The 14,947-nt window shown below is 39.7% G+C and overlaps 1 protein-coding gene across 7 annotated transcripts in view; it reads right to left on the reverse strand.

Annotated features, from left to right (window-relative positions):
- Nucleotides 1–14,947, reverse strand: part of diaph2 (diaphanous-related formin 2) — a 368,827-nt gene that overhangs the window by 150,802 nt on the left and 203,078 nt on the right. The gene's annotated exons all lie outside the window — the stretch shown is intronic.

Here is a 14,947-nt window from a genome sequence, read left to right on the forward strand (position 1 = left end):
CTTTTCTGAATCAGTAGTAAGGTGTACTAGATGCCAGCATTAAATGTATTTGGCACAACAAATGAATACCTTCTACTGACATTGGTTTGTTTCACATTGCTTGCCGATGTGCCGATGTCTGTCAACTGGGCCGATATTGGCCAATATCGATGTTGAAACGATGCATCGGTGTACCCCTAGTGTAAAGCCTATTGAAATGTCTTTATGAAATTCCAAGACATGAAAAAATGGTCTGCCTATATATAAGAGACAGATGAATACAATGTAAATACAAATAATATATTTAAATGAAAGGGTTAAAGGTTGGATTAGCTTCTCACTTCTCCTTGACATTGTATCATTGGTTCTTAATGGATCGGCTTATAAACAGCACAAACCAACTTCTAACTTTGAGAATTAAATCTCATTATTTAGTCCGTTCTAAAATGTTTTTTTCTCTCTAAAATATAAAAATAATTCGGGTAACGTCACATTCCTTTAACAGTTAGTTGCAGTTCATTCCCATAAAAAGAAATAGAGGCGGTTGTCCTTGACAGTGTCTTTGTTGGTTAATGTTTTTCAGCCCATTCCTAGTATTGTTTGTTCCCATTCATATTATCCTATTAAGAGCTGCTAATGCTTGATGGACATTAGCATCCAGAACTCCCTAAACACACAACTGAGACAGTGCTTTAGATTTGCCATTTCCAAAGAACACAACAAAAAAAAAAAAAGTGGATTAGATGTTTTGAAAATGGTGAAATCATTTCCAGAACATTCAAAATGCTTCCGATGAAAACATTTGTACACACAACATCGATGACAGGAAAACAGAGAATGAAAACCACCTTGAGCTTGTCATTTCATTCGTCTGTCATCTTGTTAATTATTAGAAACCCCACAGAGCACAATTGACACAAAGGCAGCACCATATGTGAGGCAATGTGGGAGACTGGGTGATGATGCTGGGCCAGACTCCTCACCACAGGCCACCAGACACACACAGCAGTCTGGGGAAGAGTTCTGGAAGTATGCTTACAACAGCACACAGTCGTTCACAGCATTGGAGGTAGAAGAGGCCGAGGGTGTTACGTATTAGCACACTTGCCAATATACAACGAAAAAAACATAAATGGAAAAACATCTTCTGGTAGTAACGTTAGAAAACCTACTGTCTCTCCTCCCAGAGATAAACAAAACAAACAGTTTTTGGATGTGAAGATTGTGAAAATCAGTGGTAAACACATTATGTACATTTGTAGGGTAAAACACATACATGTAATGGTATTTCAACACAGTTGTTGATCATTATAATGTAACGCACTGTACATTATATTAATATGTCCCCAAATATATTTTGACTGAGTACATAATCAGAAGCCTTATGGTTTCTGCAGTGTAACTGTAACTATTTGTTCTGGTATTTTAGAAGTGAGATCAGGGTCTGTGCATTTCAGTGGCCCCAACATGTCATTTTAAATCTACATATATTATTCTCCACTGTTATTGTTCAAAGGCTTTTCAGAGTTCCAGTAGTGTATATTTTTGGGCAAATCTTCGTTTGGCAGCCAAGAACTGCTTTTTTTTTCTTAAATCCTAGATGCCATAATTAAATATGTGTTTTAACTGTCATTCAACTGTGAGCTAAGTCTGACAAATCAGAATCAATTAATGGTTGTCAGAGACAGTGAGAGTCCAATAACAGATGCAGGAGCGCAGTTTAAGTGAATACTAAATCCATCCCTGCCAGTCAGAAAAAACGCTTCAATTTAAAGTATCAGCATGAAAAAGAGAATAGCTTATGGACCCTTTCCGTCTTCTGAAACAGAGAGGATATTATTAATAATCATAGATGTGAATGGAAAGGGAAACACAAGAACCCTGAGAGAGCTTCACAACACTGTTTTCTGGAGGTTTCACCTCATGTTAACTTGAAACTGCCCTGTAACACACAAAAAAAAGATGTAAAAAAAATAATTGAAGATGGTAAATATTTGCCTAGGTTTAAACCTTAAGGCTTGAAAGTGGATGCGAAGGAAAAATGGAGTGTAAACGTAATATGAGATACAGGTTACGCTTCACTAAACATTTGTGGAGGATGACAGTATCTGTAGGGCTTTCACTTCCATACTTTGATCTCTGCTGCTGTCAGCTAGCTTCCAGCGATTCAAGTTCACAGTTTTACAGCACCCGCTAACCCACGCCAAGTTAATACAGTTTAAAATGGGGGTATTAGGCATATAAATAACCGTACAGTTTACAGAACTGTGTGCTGTTAAATCGGCAGGGGCTGCTGTAGTGCAGTGTGTTCAAAAGCTTTGATATCCGTAATATAATGAATTGAAAGTGAGCATTATTTCACATATCGAGGATAATTTATGGTCACTAACCCAAACTAAACAAAATAATTTAAGCCAAGCTGAACCACTACCTTTATTGAGGGATGAGCATTCTTTGCTTTGTGGAGAGGTCTTATAAAATCTGCCACATCAACTTTATGACCTCTACCTTGTGAAGCATATTCCCAACAGTAATGTTATAATGATAAAGAAAACCAAGAAAACCTAGTTGGCGACACGATAATCAATACAGCTTTTCTCCGAGCAATAAAGTCTTTATTAAGCTGGATTAAATAAAGGAGAAGAGGGGGAGACTCACCCGGCGTCTGAAAGATTATCCGAGTAAACTGTGTTCCTCTCTACAAGGCCTATGGGAGGTCTACAAACGTAGGCAGAGCAGGAGCCGTGTCTGCCGTGGTGCTTGACAGATGTGATTTTCTACTTTTTAATTGATTTTCTCCTCAATTTTGAGAGACAGAGATCCATGCGGTGTTTGTTGCCTGTGCTTTGTGATGAAGAGCAACGTGGGACTGCCATCTCCCTGCCGCGACACCTCAGCAGGCTCCCTACCTGGCTCGTGGCGAATCAGTGAAGACTTCAGCTTGAATCAATAACAAACTAAGAGACAGACTGCTCAACATTCTGCAAGCTTTACTTCTCAAAAACCAGCACTTGACAGCTCCAAAAGACATTATGTGGAATTTTAAAAAAGTGTTTTTTTTTTCTTCTTCTTCTTTTTTCTAAGTAAGCTTAAGATTCAAAAGAGAGAAAAAAACTGTGCACAATAGTTTGTGGGTGTAGACAGCATCCATCTCAAACAAAAGGTTAGTACCACAGAACTGGAAACTGAATGCGTTGAACAAAGGCTATCAAGTTGTGTTTTTGTTTGTGAGAATGGGCAGAAATTTTGATGGAAAACACTTAGATAATCGCAGTGCAGTACATTTCAGATTCAGTATGTCTCGTCTTAATATTTAAATTTTACCCCAAAAAAGCTTCAAAAACCAAATCAGTTTTATGTGAAATAATATGTAAAGCATTTACAACAACAATAGAGGTTTGTATCTCAGGTTAAGCAGATGTTTTCTTTAACACTTAACCTCAACAATTAGAGGAAAACCAACTTGAGAAAACAAGGAACAAAGAACAACTAACGGAAAATCTTGTCTTACAGGTAAACACGTTAAACAATGAACATCAGTCATACTCGCTCTTGTATTCTTACCCAATCTACACCCTGCCAGACCACACAAACACCTCAAATCTCGCTATGAGAAAAGCTGCAGTGACAGGCTGACAGGCAACAAACTGAGTGTGACAGGTTCTAAAATCGCATTAAACTAAATGAGAAATGCAGTGTGAGAGAAAGACACAAACAGATAGAGTGAGGTGTGTTGGGGGGGGGAGAAAGGTTGAGCGAGATATAGAGGAGAGGGAGGGATTAATTTGAGGGTTGGGGCTGGCAAGCCTGACAGACTTACTGTGACATTAAACGTGTCTGTTAGCAGGAAATGTGTTGAGGAATTCATATGTGTGCACACCTGAGCACTTACATTCAGCTTGATGGGTGTGAAGCAGGATTAAGAGGGATATTAACAAGGCAAAAAGAGGGGTTCAAATAGACAGAGACAAGAGATAAGAAGAGATAGAATTTTGCAAAAGACAAGAGACAAGCATGGGAAAAAAATAACAGAAGGAAAAGTAAGAAAAACAAACAGAAACTTAAAATACAAAAAAATATATGTAAAAGCTTATTCCAACCTCTACTGAATCTACTATGATGAGTCTAACCGTGATGTAGGGATGTAAAAGAGAACTTACACTATTATTTGTTATCAGTTAAAGTTGAGCGATTATGCGGATCCCCGTTTTAAAACTCACATATAGTGTTACAATGCTGGATGCCCAAACTACACGTAGGCAAAATTTCAGCTCATGAGGTGAACACAATTTGGAGTAATCCCAGGAGAATATGCAGAGTGTGCTAACGGCCTGTCCTGCAAATCACGCAATAGTCTCCCGATATGAAACCAAGAATTTCAAAGACATGGCTTTAAGCCTCAATGTAAGGGCCTTAAGACCTCTTTACAGAGACTCTTCTCCCCGCACCGGAGAGCAGAGCCCTGCCCTGGAAGCCCTGCAGCGTTCTGCCCACCGGAGGACTTCCACGGAGCTGGCCGATCAGAAGAAAGTGAGCCTGTGGGGAGGGGCTTAAAGAGACAGCAGCTGAAACGAACCGTTTCAGGCAGAGGCTATAATAATGGTCTTTACTGACGCAAGAGTAAGATAAATAAGGAGTTTTGCAAATCATGCAAAGCCACTCTTAAGGTTTCACAGACTGACAACATGACAGGTGAAAATGAGTATGATATGGGATCTTTAAGAGAGAATGAATATGCATTAAGGCATACATATACCTACTAAAGCTAAAAAACAGTCTTGAACGGATGTAAAGAAAGAAGGGGGGGGATAGACTTTACTCCACTGCATTTAAATTCCCGTTTGTTAATTTACTGATTTTAAAATGTCTCATACCGTCACACTAATACATTGGCGTATACGATGAGACTGTCAATCAAATAAGAAGCGGGCTAGCATGCAAAACAGTAATAGAAATTAATTTGTTTGTGGAGGCTGCTGTGAGAGCGTCTCTGTGAGTGATGTGCCATCTGTCACGGAAAACAAAGACGCTGAATTGGAGAGCGAAAACAGAAACACACAGTTTAACTTAGTTAAGAAAATACTGCACCCAGTGTGCCTGAGGAGAAGCTGCATGGACTCCACCTAATCAAAATTTAACTGTTTTGCTGTATTGTGCATGAACTTGCCTACGTGTGTCTGGATGTGTGTGCTTTTAATCAATATTCAACCTGAGGACGGAGTACCTGGCCTGGACCCTGTGGCCAGACATCAGCAGCGTAGTGATGATCAGTGAAAAGTACATGTAGTACCTTGGGTCCTGGCCATCAATTTGTGAAGCGCATTTGATATTGCACCAAGCCGAGCCTTGCCTGTCTTCCCCTCCTGCCTTTCACTTTGTTTATTCAATACTTCTCCTCCTCCTCTGTCTTATTTTTCCAGCCCCACCAAATCAGCATAATGCATTTCACATTTCATTGTTAAATTAGCATTTGATGGGGAAGAGAGTTATGTGCTGTGTGCCAAAATACGCCACAATTAAGCCCAAGGGAGACCCCGCTTCTCCTGCTTAAGCTCTAATCCAACAGGCCCAGTGCACAGCCATACTTATCGCCTGGCCCCACATGTGCACTTTTTACACCATGCAAATGATGCCCAGCAATGTGCCAGGCTGCTACAATCACCTGTTGTTACAGCAGAGAACAAAGGCTGGCATGGGCACGGCCAGGCCCCGCAGCCAATGGGCCACCACGTGTAATGATGAGCCCATGCATATGGATGAGCATCGTGGTGATCTGGGTGATTGACAAGAGAGATAAACAATAATAACAAGCAAGGCTAGTACCAAGGAGCCCTGTGAGACCTGGCGAAAAGGTTGTTGCCATGGCAAGGTGAAGGGAAGTGGTGCAATAGCCGAAAGCTGACACTGATGCTGCTTACTATGAGGCGACCTAGTCAGGGTTTGTCAGGATTTCATGTGGCACACTACTGTATATCATTTTCTTATTTCCTATGCTCTCTGAAAGCATCAGCTCACTTACAACTGTAAAAAGTAAGAAATGAATGCCAACATGAAAGACACCATTGGCAAATTTAAATATAGCGTATAATGATGATGTGACTGTTATGTGTGTAATGTGTTTATTTCTATTGCATGTTTGTGTTCACATGACTAAATCCAGTCATTTCTGCATTATTGCCGAGTTTGTAATCTTCTTCCTATTGATGGACAGTTTTGAGCTCTGACATGACAGCTACTGTGTATGGTTCCAATACATAGTATACCTCATATGAATGAAACATGCCAACATTATCATATGGGGATCAGTTTTATGATATAAATCACTTCCCTGGTAAGGAAGGTGGACGAAAACAAAAAAACACAACAATAACTTTTTTTAGTGTACTAACCCTTTTTTGGGGAGGAAAAACTCCTGTTTAATAGAAGTCTGAGTTCTGAGTTTATAGCCATGGGGACACAATAAATCAGGAAAGCTGTTGCCAACAGAAGGCATGATACACAGTGGTTACAAGCTCTCACATTGTGAAAAAATATATTGTGTCGATATATGTGCACAGAGAGCAAAAGAGGGATCAAAGTGAGGTTATGAAATAACATGCAGGTAGGTAGGCGAGGCTCTTTCTCTTTCAATGTAAATCACAACTCCACTTACACTGAAATAAAAAGCTCAAGGACTGAGAAGATGATTCGTTGTCCATGCTGGTGGTGGTATGACACATTAATATATTTCTTCACATATGATATAATATGACTGTAGAAATGTGACACATGCTGTGACACTAATTCCCTCTCTGCTATATTTCTTTAGCATCAATGCATCATTTTAACACTCAGATATATTCACTGCTGACTCCGAATGTGCAAAATTGGGTTTATCAAATAATATTGTAATGCATGTTTCCCACTGTTTACTTTAAAGGCCTGGTATGCCGTCCAATGATGTGCACACATTTACTCTATAAAGCATGCTGAGTTAAAAACTACAAGAGACACTGGACACTTCTCTGCCACTTCTTTGATATTCCTACCAGTCCATTTGACACAACACAGGGAAATACTAATTACAAATGAATAGTGGCGGTGCAGTGTTAGTCATTAGCCTTTCCTTTTGAAAAAGAGATGGGGTAATATAAAATACATTGGCAGACATTAAACATTAAGGAGCCACTCTGATATTCCGCAAAACAAGCCCCAAGGGCCATATCATTCGCTGACGAGAGTAAGCTTACCACACACACCAAAAACTGGGCGTGTTTAAACATTTAGTGATGACTCCCTTATTTCAGGGAGAAAGATCACATGGTGTTTTCTGGGTAAGGGTGGGGAATAAAGAGCTGATCTGCAGCAGCCTGCAAAACAGTTCTTACTTTTGTTTGAAGGAAACTCTTAGTGTGAATATTTGTCAGTCTATGGGAAATCACTATTCTCTCTGAAATGATCTTTCTTTAACTACATAGAAATGGCTCAGGCAACCTTCAGTCCTGAATTTGTATCAAAGTATCAGTGTTGTTATTTACAACTTTAATAGACTTTGAATTTAATCAACCTATCTGAGACCAAGTTATGACCTAGTTGTCTGGATACATAAACAAGACCAGGACTAAGAAACATATAGGCCCTCTGTAAATTTATGAATTTACGTGAAACATCCCCATTTCGATATCACCCCCTCTCCCCCCAACACTAACACCATTGACAGGGCCCACCTGTCACTGGCTATAGTTGGACATCACAAGGCCTGTGCAAACCACTAAACCAAATATACACAACTTGTGCAACTATGGCTTGCTTTTGTATGAAGGAGGTAGAAAATATTATTAGAACTAAAAAAACAGCTCAAATTTGCCTGGGGGGCATTAGAAGAGGGTATTCTGGTATTTTTGGAAATTTTACAATTAGTCTGTCCTAATCACAAAGAAAAAAAATCCTCAAGATGTGCCAATAAAGCGACTAGGGAACCAATTCTATTCCAGCCAAAATATTGTACAAGAAAAGACAAACAAAAAAAAAAAAAAAAAAAAAAGAAAAGACGTGGCAAGACATAAGACGAAGCTTGGAGAGCTTGGAGAATACACTTGCTAAGCATTAATCTAAATTCCTGGAAACCAATACCACTTAATCCCTCCTACTGCAAGTACGAAATCTTCCTAACAACGCCTTTGGATTCATTCCTCTAAGAGATTGTAGAGCATGTGTAATACAACAATGACAACGTTGTCAGGCACTTGAACTTATTTAACAATTTTCCAGGGAACACTGCCACAACAGAAGAATAGGCTTTCATGCAGTTCTTTATAGTTACGATGGGCCGGCTTAATACGAGTTTTCCCACCACTTTTTTTTTATAGTAAATCCCAATCAAATGTCATTGAAGTGATGGGAGTCATTCTGTCTTTACTGTCCCTACAATTGTGGAACAAAAAGGAATGAACTTTTATCAGTCTCAGAGAAAAAGGTTTAAATGACTCTATGTCCAAAATAGATAACATAAATGATTAATTCTGATTGAACACTACTTAAGTAAACAGAGCTAAGACAAAAAGTCTTCTTGCTCTCTCATTTTGGAAGTGTTCAAGAATGAATGACATGTTAATATTTAAATAATCAAAGTATATCATGTAATTTGGATTGATTCCTTCTTTTACTAAGCTGTTTTGTAATTATTTCACTCGACTTTGATCTGTATATAATATAATAATGTTCAGCTGGAGAATGGTGTCTCTTAACACTAATGTAATACTGACCAAAACCAAAACAGCTAATCTACCATGCTACAAACCACCAACTGTGTGGGCTAAATTTACGATCTTGGAATGACATGTTACAATAACACACGGAAAATGATAATGAATCTACAGTCACTATTGAATTGTCCTCTCAGCTTATAACATCATGTCAACCTCACAAAATGAACTGTTATGAGCCACCCCCTGCATGTCTACCAGCTCATTACACCAGAAACTATTCAAGTTTACAAGAGCTTATTAATAATCTAGCCATTGTTTGGCCTCCTTCTGTTCCATTGGCAGGAACTCTAAGGGCATGGGACCAACTACCATCATTATGCCATTTAAGCCTTCTCCCTTGGGCGACAAGGCTATGAGGGACGTTTTGGAGAAATTGAAACACCAAAGGAGCGCTAACTTGAGTAAAAGACAGCAGGGACATGATGGAAAGCCATGTTATTGTTTAAACAATGTGAATGAGGTGGAATATACACTGAGAAGAGGTGCCAATGATAAGAACTGGGGGCACTGGATGTCCTGTAAAGCCTAAATAAATGCACGCACAATGGGACTATAGGGCCCTGAAGCCCAGGGCACGTGCCTGACTCTTTCCCACACAAACAATGTCAACACAGCGATCCCTTGCTGCTTCTGTTGCCAGCCAACAATAGGAATGAATAGCTTTGTCAGGCTGTCAGCCCCCTTAAAGCAGACCTTTGCCAAGCTTTCTGAGTCGCAATCTGTTTTCACGGAGCCAACGTTCATTATTGTCTCTCATTGTCCTCTTCATCTCATTATTAAACAGTGTAGGGTGGTGGGGTGGCTCTGATGTCTTCTTGAATTTGATGAAGCTGACCTGATACACAAGTGACCTCTGTCCACCAGCACTATGAATATTGTGGGCAAATGAGATAAAGAGATTGAGAAAGTGAGAGACAGATTGCATACAAACATGTCTGCGTGTGCTTGTGTGTGTCTGTCTGTATTTGCACACATGCTTGGACTTTGCACACATTTATTGCTTGGATGATAAATGACAAAATTGTGCAGGAACCAGAAGACAGCGGGGATAACTGACATTGTCGATCCATTTGCATGTACTGTACGTATGTTTGCTCGCCGAGTGCACCGAGATGAAAATAGGGGTGGAATTGCAAGGATTCATATGTAGTCTGGATGAATGGTGAGAGCGGGGACTGTCTGCTAGCATTCAGGGACGTGTACATCATCTCCGAGGCGTTGATGGGCCCTAATGCAGAATAAGGAGAGCCAATCAACTCCTATCTATCCGCTCTGTCGGGGTGACACATTGTAGGGTTGCTTCAAGGCCAGCACACTGTCACATTCTGCTGACAAATCATTACATTAGACATGTCGACAGAGAAGGGAGATAATAAGATTGAGTTACAGAGTTTTAGATGCATTATGAACACCTCTTGCTTCCTTGATTCCTTCCATTTTCACTATACCTTCCATTTGTCAATTCCCCCACGTGTGCATGCTTGTTACTGTTTTTTTTTTGTGCAAAACAATGCCAAAGAATAATTCAAACTGAACAAAGTTTTGTAGATTTCTATCTCTTCTTGTATCTACTTCTACTACATCACTTAAAACTTAACCACACCCAGAGCTCTTCATTGCTTTACATGAACCCAAGGAAAGCTTAACCACTTTTTCAAGGTTCAGATGTTCATAAATGCCGAGCACAATTATCCTTTGCTGTAGGAAAAATATATATCAAATCAACAATATGTTGGTTCTCAAAAAAAAACTGTAAAATTGTTACAATACAGATTAATTCTTTTGACAATAAAGGTCTTCAATCAGATACTTCATGGCATTTTAGCACTAGCATCAAATTAGCTATGTTCCATGAATAAGTTCTATTTATATGATTTTAATCAAGATTGTGTGAGAAACTTTCAGTTTGAGTTGATATTGGCCAAATATGGACAAAACACTTCATCATCTTTTTGCTGATCTTGTCCTGTACATGTGCACCGAGCCCCCAAAGGCTTAGGTAAGAAAAAAAACTTTAAAAAAACTTGTCAACACATATTTAGCAATGACTATTAATTTTATCTTAGATAAGAACTAAGTACATGTGTTTTTGAAGATAAAAACAACAACTCCTGCTTTCTTTTAAGAGACAAACATATCACCCACTGAGAATATTTTTGAAAATAGGTAGACCTGCCAACAGAAGCTGCTTCTACAGAACGCTGTTAATCACTTGGTCTGATCAAAATGATCAAATGTCCCTGATGGTCTTAAATATTATAAGGTAATATAGAGGCATCAGTATTCATTTCATTGTATTTCAAAAACAGCCAAAAACCTCTCACATGAGCATTAAGAGCAAATGCAACAGGTGGCAGGAAGCTAAAACGAGAGTGAAAAGTAGCTGGAAACTACAATCACATGTTAACAGTCAAAGCACTTATCAGAGGACGTACACATTCATCTTGCAAATATCCTTTATTCAAAGAAGTTTCTTTTGTTCTTCGTTTAATCTCTTCACTCTATACCAGATTTATTTTTGGTGCACACAATCACCCACTCGTTCTTACATTAGCAAGATGGTAAATACATTTCCTTTTAGCAGTTGCCAAACCATGCAGACACATCTTCCCACTTTGTGTGTGTGTGTGTGTGTGTGTGTGTGTGTGCAGTTGTCCATGTAGATAAATGGTGATTGGCGTGTGGCTGAAAGTGGGTGGTGTAGAGTGATTAATCAGCGTAATGAGTGTAGATGAGCACTGTGCAGATGGAGCCCATACTCAGGACTGTGTCACCCAGCAGGAGGTCTCTTTGCTTCCCTTTGCTGCCTCTGTAAAGCACAAGTTGTATTTCTCAGGCATGTCACTTGCTCTGGTGTTTGGCCCGCGCTCATTCCTGCATGATTTTGTTCAATAATAACCTCTTATTTTCACATGGAAGTTGCCTAAGAACACAATCAGTGATATTTTCAAACAAGTTAAGATCAATCCGGTGTAAGTTCCTGTAGGTTTTTTTTTTTTTTTTTTATTCTCCCACAAAATTGTCTGAAGTCGAAGAACTTTTAAGTTGGTATAAAAACCTAGCCGCAAATTGGGCTGTCCATCAAACACAAACACCAGAAAAGAGTTTTCAGTTTCCTTTCATGAGAAGTAAAAGTCTAACAGCTGTGGGGCACAAGAAGTCTGATACAAGATCAGTCCCTTTCGAAAAACAACATTTCAGGGGAAGAGATAATAAGAAAAGCAGAAAAAAAAAAAAAAAAGGTTGAACTGATATTGTTGAGAAAAAACGGCAAACATGTTTTAACAGAGAGGAACTGCTATCACACAACAACACATCATTAAATCATATGGGCTACTATATACACTCTAAGTATAATATTCATCCATGTCCCTGCTTCAGATTGTACCTGAACACAGGAAAAAGGTCCTGCTGTCATCGCCTCTGTAGTTATAAATAATCAGGCTGTTGAGGCCGTACATTAATGTAGGTACCTGGATACCATTGTTGATGACTAACTGACATTCCAGCTTCTGGTGCCGTCTGAAAAAAGCTCACCAGCGGGTGCACTTTCTCAGGATGCTTTCAGAATTATAACCTCGACAACACTTTTATGAAGATGCTTTATTCTGGTTTCATAAATTCAGTTTTAACTTTCACCATGGTCACTTGGTTCAGGTCACCCAGCATAAAGAGTGTTATTAAACTGTGTGGAATAATTGCAGGCACTGACCTAACAACCTTGTACAAAGTAAAGACTTTGAAAAGGCCCCAGTCAATCCTGGCTGATCGCAGTCATCCTTTGTTCAAAGAGTTTACGTTGCTTCAGTGCGGATTCAGCCTGCCAGCATGCAGGACAAAGAGAATAAAAGAAAAAAATGTTTCTGCTGCCATAGCCTTTTTAAATCACTAAATGTATTGCTTTTTAACCGTTTTTTATCTTTTGTATCTACAGTTTGGTGCATTGGACTTTGACTTCTTAGTGTTTGTTTATGTTGTATGTTGATTGTTGGCCCATCAACGCCTCAGAGATGATGTACACGTCCCTGAATGCTAGCAGACATTCCAAGCTCTCACCATTTGTATGCATGTTTTTACTGCTGACTCCAAGACAAATTGCACTCTCACAGGGATATTGAAGACAAACTTGAACCTTGAACGGCACTGAAAGCAGAGGAGTTGTGAGAATTTGTGTTGGATGTCTGGAGTCTAGGCAGGCCGGTAATCAAATGACAAACTACAACTACCATCTACATTAGTGATGTGCCGTTGATTGACGTCACACACACCCCACACTAACCTCTCTCTATCTCACACAAAAAAAGTGTTACTCTTTCTTCCTTATCAAAAAATAAATAAAATAAAAATCTCAATGCTTTGAGGTAAAATAATTCGTAGCACCACCAAGTTTATGTTGTAGCACATGCAACATACTGTAGCTGTGCCACTGTACAGCCCTGATATATGGTGAGAAAACAAACATTTTTCATGAGAGTGTTGTCCTAATTGTCCAGTCTGGGCCTCACACGGTCTTTAGCATCATTAGCTAACCAGTGGTGACATACATGCCAGATGTTGGCGCCTTCTGCCACGATAAGTTAACTCTGTTGGTCCTCAATAAGACAACTCTGTTGGATTTTGTGACATTAGCGTATCTCTCAGACGCTTATGCTGACTCGCACACTTGCTCTCATGAGTCTCGTATGGAGAAACTGAGAAGTCTAAGGGACATATGAAACCTTGACGCCATCAAGTTTTGTTATCACTGACCCCCTTTTGTATTGCTATTACCTGCTCTTTACCATTGCTTTTCATGAAGGGTGATTAGGAGCAAACATAAGACAAATCTGAGAGTGGAAGTGCCACTTTTTCTGTTCTATGTTTGCCTCTTTGTTTGGCCTTTACATTTTCATTATTGTCCTCATAATAAGTATACTGGTTTGGTGTACAGCAAAAGACTTAAGAAGACCTCCAGAAAATTGACAGCAGAGTTTAATCTACTTAAGTGCTCACTGTTGACTAATCAAAAGCTTCCACGCTAGCTTGTCAAGGTCAACTTCAGCTGTTTGACTGTGGATGGAGTACTTGATTTTTCCTGCAACACAACCAGACAATTGTAAACCAGTCCAACCATGTGTGTGGTGATGTGTGCAAAAAAAGGCCCTGGTGGGGATGTATTGGGGACGCAGCTGCCCTTCTGGCAGTTATACACTATTTCTGCTTTGCTGCGAAAAAAAAAAAAAAAAGGCTGAAGGTTGGTAAAGGTCAACACCTTAACTTCCTCTCTCCTTCACAAGGCAGAGGGGGTCTGCCATCTCATAAGGCACACTCTGTAATTTCTGCCAGATTGCCAGCCAATTAAAGGTTATCAGAGCTCAAAATAATAGTCCTGCAGGGAAGCTCTCCAGATAGGCCCCATCTAAATATATATTGCCTCACCACCTTTTACAAGTGTCTGGGATCCAAGCAGTGAGGAGGAGGCAGACTAGCTCCTGCACTGGAGTTTGTTGATAAGCCATGTGGGAAAGGACATATATAACAGTGGAGGGGAATTTTGGTTTAGTTTTTCATCATTATTCTTTTCTTTCCAAAGAAGGATAGACCTCTGGGTTAAAGCTTGGAAAGATACGTTTGAATGCTGCCCTCTTCCTGCACGTGTTCACACACACACACACACACACACACACACACACACACACACACACACACACACACACACACACACACACACACACACACACACACACACACACACACACACACACACACACACACACACACACACACACACACACACACACACACACACACACACACACACACACACACACACACACACACACACACAATCTGCTACTTCAGGATTATAATGAAATCAAATCTTTTATTTGCCGTTTACACCCCCTACTTCGGATATAAAACGGGAAACAACAAACATCAGGACTGCTTTAGTGCTTCACACAAGGACAGTGTGGAAAATAAACAGTGCAATTGAGGCTCCAGCTGCCCAGTGATGCATTTTCACCTCAGATACACCCGCCCTCCTTTCAATTAATGCTTTCAGGGAGAAGAACAACAGAAATAGAATGAAAACAAAAAAATAAAAAATTAGCCTTTAGAAAGCTCATCAATTATGTTTTTAAGACAAAGGCAAGAGGAAAGAGGGGCGGAGTTGGGAAGACTTTGCCAAGGCTTGTCCTTCATAATCCATTATAAGAAGATGAATGAGGGTCCACATGAGG

The sequence above is a fragment of the Labrus mixtus genome, chromosome 10, assembly GCF_963584025.1.
Source record: "Labrus mixtus chromosome 10, fLabMix1.1, whole genome shotgun sequence".
Classification (NCBI taxonomy): domain Eukaryota; kingdom Metazoa; phylum Chordata; class Actinopteri; order Labriformes; family Labridae; genus Labrus; species Labrus mixtus.